The following is a 23346-nucleotide window of genomic DNA, read 5'->3' on the forward strand; positions in this document are numbered from 1 at the left end:
TTTCATCCCACTGGCTTTGCCAATGAAAAAAAGAAAAATCCAAGGAAACTGCACAGATCAGACATACTTCAGTTCTGATCACAGATGAAGATGACTGACTCTGTGTTCCTTCATTTTGAACAGACCAAACGACAAGCATGTCTGCATCATACATAAACATTAGCTTGGCCATGACATTTGAAAAACTAAGCATCTGTCATGGACATACAAGGTGTCGAAGATACAGAATTAACAAGAATAACAAAACCCTCTGTGTGTAGCTGGGTGCACAGACATTCTGGAAATCAGTCCTTGCCTCCCACCTTATTCGAAACAATGTCTCTCTTTAAAAAAAAAAAAAACACTTATTTTTCTATGTGTGTACATGTGTAAATATGGGGGTACAGGCATGTGGGTATCCCCAGAGGACAGAAGAGGATCTTAGATCCCCTGGAGTTGGGGTTAAGGTGGCTGTGCACTGATGTATATGGATGTGGGTAACCAAACAGGTCCTCTGCAATAGCAACAAGCACTCCTGAATATGGTGCTATCTCTTCAGGCCAGCATCTCTTGCTCATTGTTATATGGTCTAGCAGATTAGCTAGGCCACAGGCTTTGGGGGTTTCTCCTGCCTCCATTTACCACCTCAGATATGAAATCTGGGATCACAAAAAAATGCACCACCATGCTCAACTTGGGATTTGAACTCCAGGTCTTCACCCTTGGACAGCAAGTCCTTTGCTCGCTGAGCTACCTCCCTGGCCCCAGAACTTATTTTTATACTTACTGTTCCATAAGAGACAAGGAATGTGTAAATCATGATGACGACACTGAAAGATAAATGCCACACAAGAGGTTTGTTCAAGAAGCTCTGGAAGCTAATTTCTGTTTGGGAGAGATGGATGGGGACCCAGGAAAGTCTGACACAGGAGATAAAATGTGATCTGGACTGTGAAACAGCAGTAGGCAACTTCCAGGACATGGCTTGCAAAGAGAGAGCTAGGAGTAGAGGGGTTGTCTCCACAAAGGACGAGAGCAGCATTGTGCAAAAACAGGGCAGGAAATACAGAGACTCAACAAGAAATGGGTGTTCCAGAGACTGATTTGTATAAGGAGAAGAAACGGCATCTCAGGCAGGAAGGATGGCTCAGTAAGTAAAGGTGCTTGCCACCAAGTCTGATAACTTGAGCTCAATCCCTGATACCCACAGGGGAGAACTGATTCCCCTAAGTTGTTCTTTGCCCTCCACACATGTTCTATGACACACGCAGGCCTACACACACACACACACACACACACACACACACACACACACACACACACGAAGATGGGGGGTAAATTAACAAGTAATTGGAAAAGGACACTCCCTGCACTGAAGTTTCACTCTGAATTGTCCACCCCCACAGGTTCAAGTTTTGAATGCTTGGTCCACAAATGTGGGTTTTATTTCAGGAGGCAGGATAAGCTTGGGGAGGCAGAGGTAGGTTATTTGGGATTGGGAGCTTAGAGTCACATATCCATACTGACCATTTTCTATCTACTTCCTGGTCCATCACGACAGAAATGGGCCCTGACACATAGTTCCTCTGGCCTCCCCTGCCATGATGAACTAAACCTTGACCAAAATAGCGCTTTCCCTTCTTACATTGGCTCTGCTGGGTACTGAGGTCACAGCAACGCAGAGGTAACTAATACCCCAGCAGAAGAGAACCTCAGAAATATACAGTCAACAGTACTTACTTTTGTTGGGAAGAATCGGATTCAGGGTGTGGATTCTATGGATAGAAGATAGATGGTAGAAAGGTAGATAGATAGAAAGATAGATGACAGATAAATGGATAAATAGATGATAGGTGGATAGATAGATGGGTGGTAGATGATAAGTAGATAGATGGATGATAGCTGGAAAGATAGATGGATGGATGGATAGATACAATCTAAAAATTAAACATTCAACTGTTGTGTGCTTTCCTTAAAGATGCTTCAAAATTACACCAGACCAGTGTTCCTCAACCTTCCTAATGCTGTGACTCCTTAATACAGTTCCTCATGTTGTGGTGACCCCCAACCATAAAATCATTTAGTTGCTACTTCATAATTGCAATTTTGCTACTGTTAGGAATCATAATGTAAATATCTGGTATGCAGGATATCTAACATATGACCCCTGTGAAAAGGTCACTCGACCTCCAAAGGGGTCACAAGCCACAGGTTGAGAACCACTGCACTAAACAGTAGAAAATTATAGGCAACAATCAACATGTCTCAGTGTGATGGTTACTACAAGGAACAGCAGAGAGAATGGCAGATACAGTGAATTAAGACTATTCATTTCAGAATGTTGAAGTTGAGCACTGGGGAGATGGTAAATAGCCTGGACTACTTTTGCAGAGAACCTACATTTAGTGCCCAGCACCAATACTGGGTGGCCCACAACCGACTGTAATTCCAGTTCTATGCAATCCAACTCCCTCTTTGGACTTTGTGGCCACCTGTGCCTGCATGCATGCATGTACACATACACACACACACACACACACACACACACACACACACACACACACACCTTTCACACACTCACCTATGAAAAAAATAAAAATAATTTAAAAGGCTCTTACCTACTGAGCTGTCTCTCTCTAGCTCCAATAAGAAGATTCAAAAGGAGTTTCCACTGAGTATTCATCCCCAATACATAAGTCCCACTCTCTTTTCTCCTCCATGCTTAGGGAGCCTGTTTACCCAATCTACTAGCAGGCAGGAAGCATGATGACAAAATATGCCATCACAAGTGATGGCCAACAGACTCTGATGAAAACCATTTTAGCCAGGTGTCTACAAAAACTCCTTAAAATGTTCTTCTACCACCTCGTCTGAATGCACTTGCCTAAGAAGGTCATCATTTCCCCAGGTGCAATGCTGGGTTTTAAATTCCAGATGAGCAAACCTACTTTGGGGTTGGGAGGTTGTGGAGAAGTCTCTGTGGTTCAAGCATTTGCTACATTAGAATAAGGACTTGAATTCAGATCCCCAGCACCCATGTGAAAAGCAAGGCATAACAGCACATGACTGTAAATCCAGCACTGGGAATGGAGACAGGTACATCCCAGGTAGCTGATGGGTGCTCACTGGCCAGGCAGCCCAGCTTAATCTGTGAGCCTCAGGTTCCCTGAAAAACATGGTTTCAGAAAATAAGATGCATAGTGATCTCTGGCCTCCACATGTGCACACACATGTACCCTGTGTCTCTCTTATACCCAGAGATCTTGTGGTGTTGTGGGAGAAGGGGCTGGGCTGAGCAGGGCCCCAGTGGAGATAACTGGTTAGAAGAAATAAATTTCTGAAATGGAGGGTTGTGGCAGATACTTCATCTGAGTTATTTAGAAGAAGAGAGAAGTAAGTCATATCACATAGCCAAGACCCAGACATTAGGAAACAAGGTAGGTAGACCAGGAAATTCATGTTGAAACCTGAGTTTGAATCTGTGGTCTGTTTCTTTTGAGCTGTTGAAAAGTCATGTAACTACAGCGAGGGAAGGTGAACGGAAAGAAGTTAGAAACAGGAGGAAAAGCCAAGCTGACAGAAAGATGGTAGATCAGAGAAACCCCTGTGACTCACAGGAAAAAAAAAAAAAAAAGAACATCTCAAGTAGTGGCCTGACTCGGTTCAATCCATCAGCATTCAAAATGGAATCTGGCTTTGACTTTACCAGGAAAAGCATTTAAAATGGCGTCCAGAGACCAGGGAAATGGCTCAGTCATAAAAAGATTCCCTTGTAGGAAGGAAGCTATGAGAGTTCGATCCCCAGAACCTGTGTGAAAAGCCAGGTGTGGTTGTACCTACAGTCCCAGCAATGTGGAGGTAAGACAGACAGCTCCCTAAGGCTCACTTGCCTCCCAGACTAGCTTAGCTCTAGACCAGTGTGAAATGGGTCAGTAGTTTAAATCACTCATGGTTATGCAGAAGACTGGAATTTAGTTCCCAAGTGGCTTCCATCCAACTGCCTGTTAACTCCCGTTCTAGGGGACCCAACACCCTCTTCCGACCTCCCCAGCATCTACATACATTTTTACACTCACATACAGATACACAAACTTATACATAAAAGAGCAATTGAGAAAGACCTATATAGACCTCTGGCCTCCACTTGTATACATGACTATGTGTGAATACACCAACACACATACATGAAACATGCACTCACACAAAATAAAATGGCAACCTTAGTTCTACCAGGGAGTCATCCAATATGGCTGCCACTGACCTCTTTAGTGTAACCAGGAAATATTTGGAAAACATTTCTCTGCTCTAAGGGCAAGGGCTTTGACTCATAATTACCACTGTATTTATCTCCCTATGCCTGGGTCAACTTGGGATGCATTCATGCTCCAAAAACAGTAGTGCCTAGCAAATTAACATGTTAGACATTATCCTGGCTAGCTTTAACTAATGTCAACCTAATACAGCCTAGAATCCTCTGAGAAGAGGGCCTTAATTGGGGGATTGCCCAGATCAGAATGGCCTTTGGGGATATCTGTAAGGGATTGTCTTGATTACTGAATGATACTGGAAAGCCCAGCCTACTATGGGCAGCACCACTCCCTAGGCAAGCAGTCCTGGGCTGTATAAGAAAGTTAGCTGCCTGTGAGTTGAGAGCCAGCCAGCAAGCAGAGTTCCTCAAGGTTTCTGCTTTGTGCTTCTCCATCAAGTGACTGGACTGGCTTCCTTCAATGATAGACTGTGATCTGGAAGTGTAAACTGAACAACCTTTCCTCCATAAGTTGCTTCTGGTTAGAGTATTTTATCACAGCAACAGGGAGAAAATTAAGATAGACATGGATGGAAAGCTGGAAAGAAACTAGTTCAGGACCCTATCTCCAGAGTTGAGAAAGAGTCAACATGTGGCCAACATTCATCCAATGACAAACAATTGCAGTCTTTAAGACCTAAGTTGTCCTTTAAAATGGCCACAACTGGCCATATGAGTGTTAGTGGAAAGCATGGACGTGGAACACTTCCTGTACAAATACACATAAATAGATGTTTTCCTGAGATGCCTTTCCCAAGGTAGTAAATGCTCCTCTTTGGCCATAGAGGGAATCAAGATAGTCTTCTTGGGTCCTGGAGCCATGCCTGTGTCTCTTATCCTTCCTCGGGCCTGTGCACAAGCTCCAAGGGAACAAAATGGGATCAGTGGATTTCTTTGTTAATCTTGATATTTGCGGGAAGCAAATGAACCACAGAGCTTTGCAAATGACCAGCTTTAATCTTTAGAATTACTTAGGCTGCTCTCGAGGAGAGCTCTGTGTTCTGGGGAGATGTGAATGCAGCGGGCACAAACACTCTAATTGATGTTAAGTACATTTGCTGTAATTCGGATGGGGGTGGAGTCATCAAATTACTTGAGCATGAATACACGTGCTCATGGGCATAATGTACACTGAAGCGCCCACCCGGAAGTGTGTAAGCACAGAGACAAAAATGATCTTCTGCCTGAAAAAATTCTGCTGTGTGTGTGTGTGTGTGTGTGTGTGTGTGTGTGTGTGTGTGTGTGTGCCATTGCAGAGGCCAAGGGAGAGTGTCAGGCATCCTGTCTATTACTCTCCATCTTACTCCCTTGAGACAGGGCCTTCTCACTGAACCTGGAGCCAGGCTGGCAGCCAGAAGTCCTCAACATCTTTCTTCTTTTTAAAAACGTGTGGATTCTCAGTTTCAAACTCAAACTCGAATAACACTTTTGCTCACAGAGCCATCTGCCCTGCCCCTTAAGTCTTGACTCTTGCAGGCATGACTGATACCAGCTGTGGTTCAAGCTCATAAACAAATGGCCAAATTATAGTCCCTGCAATGCTATTCATTTTCTCTCTCCTTTTCTTTCTTTACCTTTCCACTTACTTTCCCTCTCTTCCTCTTTCTGCTTTTCTTTCTTCCTCTCTCTCCACTCCTTCCTTCTTTTCTCCCTGTTTCTGTCTCTGTTGGGAAGTTGGGTGGGAGCGTGGCATCATAGTGATTTCATTCCACTGAGTGGTACAGCCAGGTCGACAAGCTTCTGCAAATCGACTGTAGGCTGCTGCACTCAGGTCGCCTGTCTCAATCTCTTAGAGTGTCTACTGCCCAGCAGCTTCATGGATGAGTGCTTCTTAAAATTGGGGGACGAGCACACAAGAGAAGACAGAGGGGAGTGTGCAGTGGTGTGTGTGTGAGAGAGAGAGAGAGAGAGAGAGAGAGAGAGAGACATATATGTATACATATTTTTGCATGTGTGTGACACTTGTGTACATGCATGTAGAGATTCAAGGTTGATGTCAAGAATCAACCTTTCTAGCTCTTCCATTTTATTCTCTGAGACAGGATCTTTAAATCAAATCCTGAACTCACCAATATAGCTAGTTTTGCTATCCACATTCAAAGGCAGGGATTACAAGCAGCTGACACACCCACCCAGCATTGACAGGGGTTCTGGGAATCTGAACTCTGGTTCTCATGCCTGCATAGCAAGCAAGCACTTTTAGCACCGAGTCATCTCCCCTGCCCTGCATTTTAATTTTGAATGCATTTTCAACTTATGATATATTCAGCTTACAATGGCTCATTGAAATGTGACCCCAGAAGTCAAGAAGCAATTGGACGTGGCTAAGACCACAACTGATCTTTCAGTTAAGTGTGAATAATTCACTTGGCCTCAGGACTTAAGAACTTAAAAAAAAAACTGACAAGCTGAAGCTAAATAAGTAATTCACTCATGATGAAGAGAGTGTGGTTACCTGACTGTTGTCATTAACGAAGCCACTAGCTCAACAATCCACAGGGTGAGAGTCAAAGGATGGAGGTAGTAAAGTATATTGAAGGAAATGGCTGCTTCTGGACAAGTATCAGTAATTTCGTACATCATGGCCAAATACAATGAAACTACACAATGCTGACATAAACCTACTGAGCACAGGCCGGCATCGAAGCTGTCGTATAAAGATCTCTTATGATCTCCAGTGTTGGAATTCAGTTGGTCCAGTGGGGCATAGTCTCACATATCTGTTATCCCAACATTTGGTAGGTGGAGGCAAGAGATTCAAGAGCCTGAAGTCATTATTGGACACTTAGAATTTTTTTTTTTTAAGGCTAGCCTAGTGGACAAGACTGTGTCTCAAAATATTTGTTTTTAATAAGAAGGAAAAAGGGACATAGTTCAGTGGGTAGAGTGCTTTCCTAACATGTATGAGGTTCTGGTTCCATCCCCAGCACCATGTACACTGGGTCCATGCTTTTGACTCCATCACTCAGGAGGCAGAAGCACAAGGATCGGTTCAAGGCGGTCCTTGGAAGTTGGATCCCCAGAACACACATTAAAAAGCCATATGATGATATATGCGTGTAATCCCAGTATCAGGGAGGTGGAGACAGAGACATATCCAGCCTCATTTGGCCAGCTAGCTAGCCTACTTGGCCCATTCCAGTACAATGAGAGATGCTGTTTCAGAAAAAAGAAAAGAAAAGAAAAAAGAAAAAAAAAAGAAGGCCGCTGGACAGCATGCTGAGGAATGACAATGGTACTCAAGCTTGTCCTCTGACTTCCAGATGTACACGCATACATGTGCACCCATACAAACAAGTAATTTTTAAATGTCACATCCAAGTTCTCAGGGAATGCAAATGTAAGTACTGGAGACATACAGCAATGGGAAGCCACCCTGACCTGTGAGCCATTACAGGCACTAGAGGGCTTCAGATGTTAGACTACCAATGTCCCTATGCCTAATAAAAAAGAAAAGTGGTGTGTGTGTGTGTGTGTGTGTGTGTGTGTGTGTGTGTGTGTGTGTGAAAACCTGTTGGCCAATCACTGAAATCAGAGAACGGCACCTGTTCTTCATGGGAGCTCTCAGACTAGTAACCTATTGACGATCAATATGCTCTTATTGAATGTGTTTATTAATGAAGGACAAGGGCTGAAGACATGACTCAGTGGTTAAGAGTAATTGCTGCTCTTCCAGAGGACCCAAGTTCATCTCCCAAGCACCCACACCAGGCAGCTCGCCATCACCTGGAACTGTAGCTCCAGATGAGCTGACACCCTCTCTGGCCTCCATGGGCACTTGAGTACATGTGGCGTAAACAAACACGGATAAATTGACACATTTAAAAATGAAATGACTTTGGCAGTAACTAACAGCTCTGTAATTGGATTCCAGATTCCTTCAACACAAGGGGAACCTAGCCAACTATGCATGGTAGTGAAGTCATAGATCTTGAGGGAGAACCTACAACCAGCACTTTACTAAACCATCATAATCCTTAACTACATTCTAAATATTTATCCTTATACACACAGATAAGTATAGTCCTCACTTGTCATCAAAAGCAAAAAACAAAACAAAACAAAACAAACAAACAAACAAAAAAACAGAAAAACACACTTCTTTGCAACAGAAACCACAACCAATCAAATTGCAGAGTTGTGGAGCCCATGCCTAATGGCTACATCTACAAAACAGCTTTCCCACCCAAGGCTCAGGGAACATTGCATAAGAGGATATAGCCGCCAGCCTTCGTTTAATGGGCAAACTAGGCTGCTTCAGAATAGTTGCACCTCCCATACCCAGGCTGCCTCACACCAGTGGCATTTACTTGCCTGAATTGGAGAATGGCAAGTAGTTCCTTCGGTGCTGACAGTTTCAGAGATTCATTATCAGCATATTGGAAAGCATGACAAACAAACAAACAAACAAAAAACAACAAATAGAAAGCCCAGTTCAGGTGTGACAGTGTGGGAGGGAAATCAAGTTACCTGGTACATCAAGTACCTGCAGTAACGATGGCTTGTGAGTGAGTGAACATCATCACAGGCACTGCTTTGAGAGAAGACAAGAGGACAGAAAATGCAGCCTCTGGATACACAGTAGGGATGGGGGAGAAAAGGAACCTGAGTGAATTGTAAATAGACAGACTCAATGTCAAGGATCAGGATTCCTCTTCCCCTACAAGTACACAAATAAATAAATCATACTAAGGGCTGTGGTCAACAAGGTTATCTTTGAATCATGTAAATGACTCAGATCTACAAAGGCCATAGCAAGGGACTAGTGAGTGAGACAGCTCTGCTGGATAAGGCACTTGGCAACAAGACTGATGACCCAAGTTCAATCCCCAGCTTTTCTATGTGCAGAGTGGAGCTACATATGTCATGAATCAGCCAGGGCTGATTTTAAGCTTCTACAGAGTTAATGGTGTAAGTAAGACTGTGCAAAAAAAAAAAAAATCACGTTCCCCTGAAACACTTGAGAGCTACAGACAGTCCTGTGCTAGTCTTAACTGTCACTTGACACAACCTAGAGTCACCCTGGAAGAGAGTTTTAATGAGGAATTTTCTAAATCAGGTTGGCATGTTTGTAGGGGATTGTCCAAATTATTAATTGATATTGGAAGATAAGCCCACTGTGGGTGGCATCATTCCCTAGGTAAGAGGTCCTAATGTATTATAAAAGAGATGAAAGCCAGCTGAGGTGAAGCAAGCAAGGATGTGTGTGTTCATTCTTTCCCTACTTTTGACAAGATGAGCGTGATGCTTTGCCTTAATTTAAATTCCCCAACAATAACTGCAATTGTGAGCTGAAATAAACCATTTCTTCTCTAATTAGGGTGTTTCATCACAGCAACAGAAATGACGCTAGAACAAGCTATTTTGTTTAACCAGGGGTCAAGCATTCAGCAAAAGTGCTACCCCTGAAAACACATCACATTATGTTATCATCACAACATCTACCACAGAAGAAATCTGTGGCATAATGACTTTAGTACATCCCCTTGACACAGTTTTGAATTTATTTATTCAGCTGAATTACTTACACTCTTGGTAATGAGATGACGCTAAGAACAGTATGGGTTTAGACACATCGTCTTCTTTTGCTTTCGTCTGATTTGCTGCATCAGACTGTTTTTATGCAGATGAGGTTAGGGTGACATTAAACATTTTCTCCTGATTTCCCAAGAACAAATATGTTCTCTCCATATGCCCTGATCTTTTATACCCCCCCCCCCGCCCCAACCTGTGTTCATCTTCAAAGCCCTGTTGGTTGATCAGATTCATTTTCTAAATTAACTAAAACATGCCATCTGCACTGGGAGGTGCCTGCTTCTTTGTGTGTGATACACTCACGGTTCTCCCATGAACACACGAGTTTAGTGCATCTCTCCTGTTCTTCCAGAAGCCCAAGTTACTGTCTAGTCTGACACTGATGCAGATCCCATCTTTTTCACAACACTCCATGGCTTTCTCTCACTGTCACAACGAGGAATCTTCACTGTCCTTGCAAATTACAAATAATGAAGGTCTCTATACATAAAACATCTGCCATGCTTCTGTACACTGGCATCTATTGATTATTCTCTGGCAGAGGAAGGTATCGACCCAATTAGCTTTAATTGTCCTCCTGCCACATCTTACAGTCATCTGAAAGGAATGTCTACATTGAGGAATTGCCTAGATCAGATTTGCCTGTGGTTGTGTCTTGGGACTTGAATACTAACTAATATAGGAGGACTCAGCCCACTGTGGGCAGCATCATTCCCTGGGCAGGTCCTCCTGGGTTGCATAAGAACAAAACAAAACAACAACAATAAAAACTAGCTAAGCCAGAACTTATAAGAGAGCCAGGAAACAGTGTTTTCCCCCATGGTTTCTGACTTTCAAATTCCTCCTTTGAGCTCCTGTCAGGACTTCCTTCCATGATGGCCTATGACCTGAAATGTGAGGCAAGTAAATTCCTTCTTTTGATCATGGTGTTTGTCACAGAGATAGAAAAGGAAACTGGGACAAATGTGTTTATGGGAGAGTATTTCTTTTAGGTAAGTGCAGGGAGGTAAACACATGAGCACTAGTTTAGGATAAAGATCCCCACCCACCCACCCACACACACACAACTTACTAGTTATGGGTTCCATTTCTGGAATCCCCACAAACAGAAAACATTAGGATTCCCCAGTATTTAAAAGTGAGCTACGTGGATACCCTCTCATAGTGGCAAATCTGTCTCTTGAATGACTTTTCCTGAGCAGACCTGAACAAACATCTACTGATGCTAGACAGGGAGGGCACCAATGACAGACCAAATCAACAATCCTACCAAAGTCTAGCAATGACTGCATTGGAGTCATTTATGGGAACACGGATGAGGAGTTATTTACAAAAGCACACACAATTCAAAGGCATCTTTATCTGCACTGTAAACCCACTCTAGCATGGGTAATGACTCAAAAAATCTGCATCCCTGGAGCTCCCTGGCTGGGAGATTCTCTTCTCCCCAGCCGTCTTCAATGGATACAAAGTTGTGAGTTTCAGAAACTTCCTGAGACTAGTCAATGGTTGACTTCCTGAGTCTTAATGAGTCTCCCTCCAGGACATAATGTGAAAAATGCTACACACAGCCTGCACTTTTACCCTCAAGTACTGAAGATCTGTAGACACAAGGACAACTGCCACCTCCAGTTCCAGAAGCAGCTTGAGGTCAGCTGATAAACAAATTGGGAATCCTACTTCCTGCAGTAATGTCTACATTTTAGGTACATGAGGTTGGAACTCAAGTGTCCCCAGAGACTGTATGGGGGACACTCAGCTCACGTTTCCTTTTGTGTTCATTCAGCATCCCAGCTCATGGAATGGTACCACTCTCTTTAGTTTAAACCTTTTAGAACCAGACACTCCCAAAGATGTGTTTCCTTGACTTTTCTAAATTTGGTTGACAATGAAGGTTAACCATCAAAGACCTCTCGGTTAAATGAACTCCACTGTGAAACATTTCCTAAACCTAGTATCCTTGCTAATTTTTTCCTGAGCTGAAAGAAAAGTATCACGTCCTATAAATAGTTCGAACTCTATCATACTACATACCACATATAACTCATACAACTACATATAACTCAGATTTCACATGCAGCCCCTCTGTTGTTAGGATGCTGAGTCAGATGACTTAAAAGGGATGAACAGAAAAAAGTTAAATCAGTGAAACACACACAGGGGGAGGGAGGGAGGGAGGAAAAAGGGGGAGGGGGGAAAGAGAGACAGAAACAGGAACAGCCAAACAGACTGAAACAGAGAGAAAAATAGAGGGGATAGATTCTGCAAAGAAATTCTCCTCTCCTCTAGGGTTCAGAATTTCTTTCCTACCCGGTAATATCAGTGTTGGTAGAAGATTCCATTTTGAAGGCATGGAAGGTCCTCAATACCAGAGTGACTAGAAGGTTCCATTCTGCAGATGTGGGGGTTGAGGTTAGGCATGGCTGGTTTTAGAGAATGTATGTGATGGGAAGGCCGCACTTACAAGCCTTCAACATAGCCTCACACAACACACAGGTGGGTATGGACCAGGGCTCCACAGTACCTGTGTGACCTAAGTCAGGCTTCTGAACTTTTCCAAGCTCCCTCCCCCTGCCTCATTTATAAAACAGAGATGGTAACAGCAACTTCAGAGAGTGGTTAAATTAAAATGACATCAATAAAACATGCAGCACAGTGACAAAAACATAAAAGGCAGTCAATAAAAGGGAATAATTATCGTGCTCAGTGAATCAGACAGGCTCCTGAGCCTGAACCTGTTTATTATTTCAACCAGCAAGTATATACTGGACAGCTTCCCTCTGGGTGAGTGTCTGTGAAAGAGAAAGTAGTACCTACAATGTTTCACCTTCTGTAAGTCACTTCGAAGTCACGTGGAAACCAGGGACTGGGGCATGGATAAGTGGTGGAGTGCTTTCATAGAATTTCCTAGAGCAGGACAGGTGACATAATTCAGTGGAATACCACCAGCTCAGAATTCCCCATTCAGGGGTTATGGGTGTGGCTTAGTGGTAGAGCACCTGCCTAGAATCCCCCAGTGAGGGGATGGGTGTGTGGCTCAGTGGTAGAGCACCTGCTTAGAATCCCCCAGTATTGCAAATAAAAAAAGCAAGAAAGAAAGTAGCAAATGAAAACTAACCAAGATATACCAATCATTAGAGATATGAGTCAGAAAGAAAAAGTTTGGTCATGAGTTCCATAATCATGCGTGTCCTTTCATGGGAGGAAAATCTGGAAAGTCTCATCCTATTGACACATAGCATTGCAACCCACATAGGCCCAGGGGCACTACTGAAAATACCTGGTCAGTAGAGGTCGTCAGCTTAACAAGCCCTAGACTCACCATAGAAACAAGTCTTTGGATTTGTCTATGAGCGAGTGTCTAGACTGGGTTAACCGAAGTGGGAACACACACTCTTAATGTATGGGGCACCATTCCATGATTTGGGGTCCCAGGATGAATAAACAGGAGACAGTGAGCTGAGCACCAGCATTCATATCTCTCTGCTTCCTGACTATGGATGCAACAACCCCTTCACATTCCTGTGGCCGAGTCTTCCTTGCCATGACATACTGTCCTCTCCAACTATGAGCCAGAATAAACCCTTCCTCCTTGAATTGCATTTGTCAGGTGTTTGTCACAGTAAGGAGACAACCAACCAGTCCACACTGCCTGTGCTTCTGTGACTCCATCCTCCATGCTCGGTCCAGATGCGGACCTACACGCACCCATGCACACCCATGCTCAGCACAGTGACATTACACAGATGCCTCACACACTCATGCACAAAACGGACATTTCTGGGATATGACTGGCTAGAATCTGCAGAGTGGGGAGGGACAAAAAGAATGAAGACTCTGTCTTGGTGAAGCAAAATGAATTCCAAAGAACCCTGACGTGTGGATTTATTAAACAGGAGGCCAAAGGAGAAACTAGGGATAAAGCAGCAGGAACTTCTCATCAATAACACACTAAAACACACGCGCACACACACACACACACACATACACACACACACACACACACACACACAGAGAGAGAGAGAGAGAGAGAGAGAGAGAGAGAGAGAGAGAGAGAGAGAGAGAGTACAGGGAGGCATGGTATGAAAGTCTGCATGGAAGTCTCAGCATTGACAAGAAGACAGATTCCTTGTACCAAGGTGGTCCCTTCCCCAGATTACAGGATAACTGAACACCCAGATAACAAATACAGCACCACCTGAATGGTACATCAGGACAAGTGATAAAATCTAAGCTTTCACTGGATGCTGGAATCATCAGCCTCACTCATACACATTGGCAATCCGTGGATGAAGCCAGACAGATGCACCTGATGTGGTCATCTCAAGGAAACTGTAACCATGGGAAACCATGGGCAAGCAGAGATACCATTTTCTTCTTGAAATATGAACCATGGGAAGATCCTTACTCCCAATGCAGAAAACCACTTCCACTGTACATCCCCAAGCTTGAACCATCACACCGGGGAACGATGGCTCAGTGTTGCCATGCCTACTTTTTTTTTTTTTTAAACATGGGAAACCCGCAATTCAGTCCCCAGTGCCACAAATGCAAATTTAATTTTCAAGCTAGAAACTTCTGCATGGACCTCTTCATCTACATGCAGTTAGCTGCCGCATTTTGTTGATTCCGTGGAAGTCTTTCTTCCTCTTCCTCCTCATCCCTCTTTTACAGTTCTGGGGATGGAATTCAGAGCTATGGTATATGCTATACAATTCTAAGATTAAGTAACACTCTAGACAGGTGCTCTATTGCTGAGGCACACCCCCAGTCTCACTAGTGGGTTCAAAGCAGGTGCTGAGCCACACTCCCAACCCTATTTCCCTTTTATTTTTAGACAATGTTTTACTATTTTCCCCATATGGTCTAGGACTCACTTTGTAACCCTGGCTGGCTTTGAGCATTCTATTTGTCTGTTTCAGACCCTGAGTGCCTTGGATGCACAGGCCTGTAGAACCAGGTCCGCCTCACTACCCACCAAAGTGTCAAAAATGCATAGTGGAGAAAAAACCAACCTCTTCAATAGGCATCACCATGGACATGCAGAAGAATGAAGTTAGAGCCCCCATCGCTCATCACATACAAAATTGAAAATTGCTCAAAGGCCTCCATGTAAAACATATATCCACTAAAAGAATATGTAGGAGAGTTCTAGAAAGATGGCTCAGTAATCAAGAGCACTTACAGCTGCTCTTACAGAAGACCAAGACATGGAATCAACTGAGCTATGCATTGTCGTGAGTAGATAAAGACCATGTGGGATACCTACATGGTGGATGATTATGCATCCAGAAAAAAAATCAAACTCTATTAATGGCTTCATGGAAGTGGAAAACAACATGTCAAGAGAAATAAGCCAGATTCAGGAAAGCCAATAGTGCATGTTCTCAATCATACAGGGATGTGGTCTCATCAAACGGAAAAGCAAAGTGGTTACCAAAGAGGCTGGGGAAAAATGCTAAGGCTTATGACCTGAGTTCAATCTCCAATACCTACACGGAGATTGCAGAGAGAACCAACACCCACAAGTTGTCCTCTGACTTCCACATATGTACCATGATGCAAAACTGTGCATATGCATACACACATGCTCAGTAAATAAATGAATGAAATATCCAAAAGAAAACTTCAGTCAAGTAGACTAAAGAGATGGCTTAGCAGGCCACTGTACGTGTATGAAGATCTGAGTTCAAATCCCTAGATGTCACATAAAGCTGTGCTTAAGAATGTGGTTCAGTGATGAAGCATCCACCTAGAACCCCCTAGTGTGGTGCTCGGGGAATGGCTCAGTATTAGATTATAGCACCTGTCAGTAATTCCAGTGCCTACAGCAAGATGGGAGCTAGAAATAGGAATTCCCGGGAGCTCCAAAGCCAGCAAATGAAGTAGAGTAGAAGACTGTATCTCAAACAAGGTGAAAATTGAGGATCAAGACTTGTGGGTGTCCTCTGACCATAAATACACACATACACACACACACACACACACACACACACACACACACAGAGAGAGAGAGAGAGAGAGAGAGAGAGAGAGAGAGAGAGAGAGAGAGAGAGGGAGAGAGGGAGGGAGAGAGAGAGAGAGATGTAAGAATGCCACCAGAAGCACTGGGGATGCAGCTCTCGGGAAGAACGCTTGCCTGCATGTGTGAGGCCCTGGGTTCTAGTCCTGCCTCCACTCAATACAGGCTTGCTACTACACTGCACATAGTGGTTGGTTCATTACACTTCTCACAGAGAGCCAGCAAAGGGGAGTCTGGGGGTTCCATAGAGACACAGGCCATGTTTAGCAGGTCTGAAATTCCAACTACCCTGATTTGATCATCACATATACATGAATACAATTATCACCCCACACTCCATAAACACACAACGATTATTGTATTGAATACAGAATTAAATAAATAAGACAATAGGGGGAGAAAAAAAAGTCATTTCTACAGAGCTCTTCTGCTCCCAAGCCTCCTCTGTCTCTTATCTTTCTCTTTCTAGGCCTGGCCCAAAGCACTTTAAACAGCCCACGTGCCCACACACTCTCTTTGCTGTCCTACTGACCTAGCTATGGCTTGCTCCTCTCTGACACCCAGGGAACATCAGTCATGTAACCATTTTTAATCATTTATTTTAAAACAAAAAAAAAATTGGAAAAGGAAAAATAAGGGATTTGGACCAAAAGAATACATGGACAACCTGGAAAATAAACCACTTGTGTGTGGAAAAAAAAAAAAAAACAAAAACCAAAGCAAAACATCAAATGCAATGCATTTCCCTTCCTCCCAAGGAGAGAAATGGATGGCTTACCAAATTACTCTGAAAAGGCCATTCTGTAAAAATAAATAAATATGTACAGATATTTGGATCAAAAGCTCAGAAACCTGTGTCACACTCTGCAATAAATTCTCTGTGGATGGAGGGTGAAATGTAAGACAATCAGAGAAGACAAAACCAGAATGGAATATTTATATGCATTGGGAGGGATGCTATCTTCCTTGGCTTTAAAGCACTCAGGAAATGAAAAAAAAAAAAAAACCAAAAAGGGAAGATTGACAGTTCCAGATTCAGATGAATTTAAAGTGCCTGTCCAAGTCATAGAAAAGGATCTGCAGAATTCAAAGAGAGAAAAAAAAAAAAAAAAGTTCTGGAATGAGATTTGATAAGCAAGGGGTTAATTTTGCAGCTACCTAGGAAATCATTCATATTTATTAGGAAAACAATTTTCTCAAGTGCCGTTAGAATTAAAACAACTGGAGTTCTGCTTAGAACTATAATGAAATCCATCCACTTTAATCTGATCCCAAAGCACAACCCTTGTGAGAGCTTTTGGAGGGACTTAACATAGGACACCACCCACTGGAAGGCCACCTCCTTAGAAGGGGGAAGATTTTCTAGCCCCAGGCAGCTCTCTCCCCTGAACTCCAGGTCTCATTTTCACAGAGGTTTATTCCAGGGGTAAGCCCCTTGCCACTCTTTGACCGGGGGAGGGGCGGGGGCACGGACACTAATTTGCAGACAATACAGGTTAATTTGGTCACTTTTTGTGCGGTGCTCAGAACTTGCAAAGGGTGACTTTGTTTCTCTTGTATAGCCCATGGGCAATTCTCTGAGTCACCCCAAATTCCACTTTCAGACTTATCCCACAAAGAGCTTCCAAAAATAAACAAGAGAACACAGGACAGCACTGTTCAGAAAAGTTTCTAACCTCCCTCACTGTATCTAATTTTCTTGCATATAATATTCATCTTTAATAAAACTCAGGTCACTGGGTTTGGCAGCAAGTGACTGTACTCCAGGAGCCATCTTGTCAGCCCACATATTATGTGTAGTGTATGTGTGTGTGTGTTTGTGTATAGCATTTCTATGTAACGAGTACGGTTTTTCCGCCTGCTGCCCGGTCTTGTCCTGCTACCAAGCCCCAAATAATACACAGAGACTCTGTATATGATACAATACTGTTGGCCCAGTTACTTGTTTCTTATCGGCTAGCTCTGTCTTAATTATTAACCCATTTCTGCTGATCTATGTATTTCTCTTACCGGGGAGCAAGCGGCATACTGCTTTCTTCAGACTCTCCATCTTGACTCCTCCTTACTACTTCCTATTTCCTCCTTGTCTCCTAGTCCCTCCTATCTTCCTTTCTATTGGCCAACAGTGCTTTATTATTAACCAGTATGAGAAACATACAGAATGACCTCTCCCATCATTTCTATTACAGTTTCACTGAAATTCTGCAGACTTAAATTTTGCCTTAATTAAATTTTCATTTTATTAAAACAGAGCATAAACTATTTCATACCACTTCAGTATTCTCTGTTTCTAAGGTGTCATTTCTTGTTTTTGTTTGTTTGATATTTATTTAAGAAAAAAAAATTTCTCAGTGTATGCACTGGATGCAGAATTCATCGAAATGTCTCAGCAGTTGGTGAGGAAAATCCAGAGGACTTTCTGTTCTCACTCCCTTGACAGTACAGTCATAGATGTGTGCTATCATTTCCAGCTCTGGGTATGTGCCAGGGATTTGAACTCAGGTCTTCATGAGCCATCTCCCTAGCCTTGGTTTTACTGTTTCTTTGTTGTGCTGGCTAGTCTTACATCAATGTGACACAAGCTAGAGCTATTTGGAAAGAGGAAACCTTAGTTGAGAAAATGCCCCCACCAGATTGGCCTGTGGTCAAGTCTGTGCTGCATACTCTTGACTGATGATTGGTGTGGGAGGGCCCAGCTCACTGTGGGTGGTGCCACCCCCCCCCGGTCTGGCTTTGGGTACTATAAGAAAGGGAAGGAGAGGGAACTGGGATCGATAAGTAAAAATAAGAAAAAATAATAAATATATATGAAAGGAAAAAAAATAGGCAGAGCAAGCCATGCGAGCAAGTCAGTGAGCAGCATCCCTCCATGGTTTCTTCTTTAATTCTTGGCTGTGATGTAAGTGTCTTGATAGAGGTAATGCCACGTGGAATAATAAGCAAGCCTGCCTCAATTTCCACCTTGGCTTCCCTCCGTGATGGAGGGCTTGTAAGTCAAATAAACATGCCTCACCCAAGCTGCTCTTGGTCAGAGTGGGGGTTTTTTTTGGGGGGGTGGGGTGGGGGCAAAAAACATGAAATGACTTGGCAACATATATGTTCCCCCTACACATACACATACATGCACACACACTCACAACACACACACACACACACACACACACAAACACACACATTTTTTTTTCTGCTTCTAACCCAAAGAATTTACTTACTGCTGCCTCATGGAATTTGACTTCTTGGCTGGACAATCTGCAGGTAACCACAGTTGCAGTGAACTCCATGGCAACAGCCAACTCCTGTCCCTGTGACAGCACTTTACGACCCTTCTCCCCATCCTCCTGCTCTTACATCCCTCACACTCCCCCTTCCCCCTTCCACCACATCCCCAAGCCCTGGATGAGGGTGATACAGGTGCACAGACCGGCATTATTTTCCCCTCTCCAATTTCCCCAACTCCTTTTATCACTACTTATCCAAACGATTTCTTCAATGCTATTTTCCAATTCTTCACAGTCTTGCCTATTTTTGCTCAATTTTAAACTTAGGGGATTTATTTTGATTATGGTTATTTCTGTAACAGAAATGTTCTCATTTTGTAAACAAAGCATCCTATGATCCCTGGAAGTCAATTATAGTTTTAAAGCCTGGAGTTTCTGCTTCCTTTATTATTGTTAAGATTGCTAAGATTTGGATTGTTTGGTTTGTTTGTTTGTTTGTTTGTTTGTCTTTATCACTGTTGCTGTTGTTGTTTATGTTTGTTTGTTGACAATAGACTCTTTGATAGGATGTCTGTGGCTTCCATCTCTTGTGTCCCAGAGTAAGTGTGGTAGGTCTGGGGAGACGATTTCCTCCATGAAATGCTTTGTTTGCAAGCCTGAGGACCTGAATCTGGCCCTAAGAACCCACACAGAAACCCAGGAGTGGTGGTCACACCTGTAATCCCACACTGAGGAAGTAGGGACAGGAGGACTCCTAGGGCTTGTTAGTCAGCCTAACATAGGTGAGCCAAGGTTCCAGCAACAGATCCTGCCTCAAATGAACAAGTGAAAATCTCCTGAGGAATGAAACAGGAGATTGGCCTGCACCCTACACACACACACACACACACACACACACACACACACACACACACACACATCACATCACAAAAGAAGATGAGAGAGTCGGGGTGACTCAGCACAGCTATTCGTATGTAATGCCTGTTAAACTCCATCTGAGCCACCTCACTGTCACCTGTTGGCCCCTTCCTTAAGCTGGGTTGGTTTCCGTCAAGTGGATTCTGTGAACTTTCACACACAGCCTCGAGGAGTCACAGGGCTGCAAAATCTCTCCATTGAGTATATTCTGACATAGGCCACCTCTATAAACTAGAGTTCAGAGGGTAAAGGACAGGGACAGGACAGGTGTCCTGGATAGCTTTGTCACCTTGACAGAGCCTAGAGCCTGAGATGTTCCTTGTGGTTTCTGTTTTGAGCTCTTCCCTTGGACGTCTGCCCTGACGTCCCTGGATGATGAATTGTGACCTGAAAGTGTAAGATGAAATAAACCTCTCCCTCCCCCCAGTTGAGTTTGGTCAGAATGGTTCATCACAGTAACAGAAAAGAAACTAGAACAACAGAGAATAGGTATATGACTACAATCCTCTCATTCTTACCCACATCCAGCCATAAGGAAAACCTGTCTTGTTATGTCCAGAGCCTGGGTGGTAGACAGTATATGGCTTTTCTTCCAGAAATCACATAACCTTCCTGGTAGCTATGATAACAGCTTAAGCAAAAACACAGTGATAGATGATAGATAGCTAGGTCTGTGCTAATAGTAATGGGGTTAGCACTTCCTAACGGAAGGATGGAGTGGAGGCTCTTAGGATTATCTTCAGCGATGCTGGCCATTACTCTTTCTGCCTCACCTCCAGCTGCAAGGTATCTTGAGAGATGAGGTGGGTCACCATGACACAGTGTCTATGAGTTTGCCATCCATCATGGGATGGGGTGAGGTTTTGGTAGTACTGCTGCTCTTGGGTCATTCATGCCCCTGTAAGTAGCCTGTCCTCTGTGCTTTGAAAGTAAGCCCAATAAATCCATCAGCTGACCAAGTTGGACTTCAGTGGAGTCATTACTTTGGTCTGGATCATAGCCCTACCTTGAATGAGGAGCCATTGTTCATGTCTAGGGGAGCCTAGAAAGCTAGTGCAACAGTTGGTCTCTGGAGTTCTGATTAGGTTGCATTCTTCTGCTTTAACAATCTAGAGAGGGTTAGTTTTAACTATCAACTTGGCAGCGTGAAATCACCTTTGAAGAAAATCTCAAATAAGGGACTACTTACATCAGGTTGGCCTGTGGGCACGTCTGTGTGAGAGTGTCTTGATTGTTCATTAAGGTCGGAGGGCCCACCTTGAATGTGAGTGGACCCTGGGTGTATAAATGTAACTGAGAACCACCAGCAAGCAAATAAGCTGGACATATTTTGTTCTGTGTTCTTCACTATGAATGTGACATAACTAGCTTCAGTCCCTGCCTTAAATTCCCTGAAATGATGTACTGTTCCCAGCTACCTCACACTCCTAACACTATGCTTTCCCCATCATGATGGACTTCACCTTTGAACTGTGAGCCAAAGTGAATTCTTTCTTCCTTAAGTTTCTCCTTATTAGACATTTTTTGTCACAGCAACAAGAAAAGTCTCCCTATCTTCCGAGAACAGACATTTGTTAATCTCTTCAGGAAAAGTTGCACAACAGGGTCTTTCACGGGGAGGACTCCTTGCCTGCCTGCTGTTCTCCCCAGACAAGAAGCAAGTAGACTAGGGCTATGTCCCTTGCAAGATTCCATCTCCATGGTACAGCCACATCACTTGGTACATAATAGACTGACATCTGCTCAGTGGAGCCATTTCTAATACACTGCATGAGGAAGGCCTTCCCAGTCTCATCAGAGAGTGAAAAACAGGGCCGTGTTTATTTGCCAACATGGAAATAAGAAAGACTAATCAGAAAGCACCAGGAAGTGAAAACCGCCAGATGTTTTCCGAGAACACAAGTCCAGGAAGACAAAATAGCATGCAATGGGGGTGATGTATATTTTTCCTAGTGATTCAAAGTGAATGTGCGCTTATTAGGCAGAGAGCGAGATTTAACGGGTTTCTCGGCTAATGCTGTAATTTTAAATCCATTTAAGATAATTTTCTTTATCTTGAATTTATTTTTCTCAGTAACCAGGATACTTAACTGATTTGCACAAAATCCATTTGAAAAAAAAAAAGGAATAATCTACTGCAAGCGAGAGCACATTCTAAATGGGAATAAAAAGGAGACACTGAAAACCTAAAGAAAATGGAGATTTGAGAAAGCAGAGCGAGCTCTTACATAGTAAATAGAGATTTTCAAAGCTCCAGTTTGGACATGGGAAGGGTGTCAAGCCCCACTGTTGGGATTTGGTGGCTGCTAAGTGTGGGCGAGTTACTCTCCTTCGGGTACATGGACCAGTAGGTTACCTGTGCCACAGGGGATGACCCCATATCCACATGCTTATGAGTAGAAGGTAAGCGATGCTGGAGACATGTTGAGGGAGATTATCTGGGGAGTTTGAGGCTAGAAATGGTGATAGATATGACCATATTTCATTGTATACATGTATGAAATTTTCAAGAATAATAGTTTAATAAGACACAATAACAACAAAAAATAATTGCTAAAATTCTTTGAAAGAGAATGTTATAATATAGACATAGAGATGTGGTTCTCAATCTGTGGGTCATGACCCCTTTGGAAGTGGAATGACCCTTTTCCCAGGGTTCATCTAAGACCATCCGAAAACAGAAGTATTTACATCATGATTCATAACAATAGGAAAATTACAGTTATGAGGTAGTAACAAAAATAATTTTTTGGTCGAAGTTGAGGGGATGGTACCACAACATGAGGAACTATATAGAAGGATCACAGCATTAGGAAGGCTGACAACCAATGATCTAGAGCCTCCAATATATTTCCTTTGGATTCAAAGCTTGAACGTAAGCTTCAGATCAATACATACACATGGATGAGAAAAGCTCGATCAGGATTACACATAACAACCAAACATTGAAAACAGCCAAAATTTCTAATTGTGAACAAAATGATCACATTGTTATATCAAAAGCTTGTGAGGCTGGAGAGATGGCTCAGAGGGTAAAACAGTTGCTGTGAAAGCATGAAGACCTGAATTTGGTCCCTGGTACCCATGAAAGTGCCCAGGCATGGGAAGACAGAGGTAGTGGCATCTCTAGGACTCACTTGCCAGTCAGCTAGGCCAGGGTGAGTCAGGGAGCTTCACATTCAGTAAAGGACACTGACTCAAAAACTAAGGTAGAAAGAGATAAAAGGAGATAGTGGACATCTACCTCTGTCCTTCGTATCTACGTATACACATTTGCCTATACACCCCTACACACGTATGTGTACATGCAGGAACACAGACATTTACACATGTGCTTGTAATATGATGTCACATAAAGACAAAACTGA

General features: G+C 43.2%; 1 protein-coding gene across 1 annotated transcript in view; it reads right to left on the reverse strand.

The window, feature by feature from the left end:
• Positions 1-23346, reverse strand: part of Galnt17 (polypeptide N-acetylgalactosaminyltransferase 17) — a 384262-nt gene that overhangs the window by 213618 nt on the left and 147298 nt on the right. The gene's annotated exons all lie outside the window — the stretch shown is intronic.

This window comes from Phodopus roborovskii, unplaced genomic scaffold (genome assembly GCF_943737965.1).
Source record: "Phodopus roborovskii unplaced genomic scaffold, PHOROB, whole genome shotgun sequence".
NCBI lineage: Eukaryota > Metazoa > Chordata > Mammalia > Rodentia > Cricetidae > Phodopus > Phodopus roborovskii.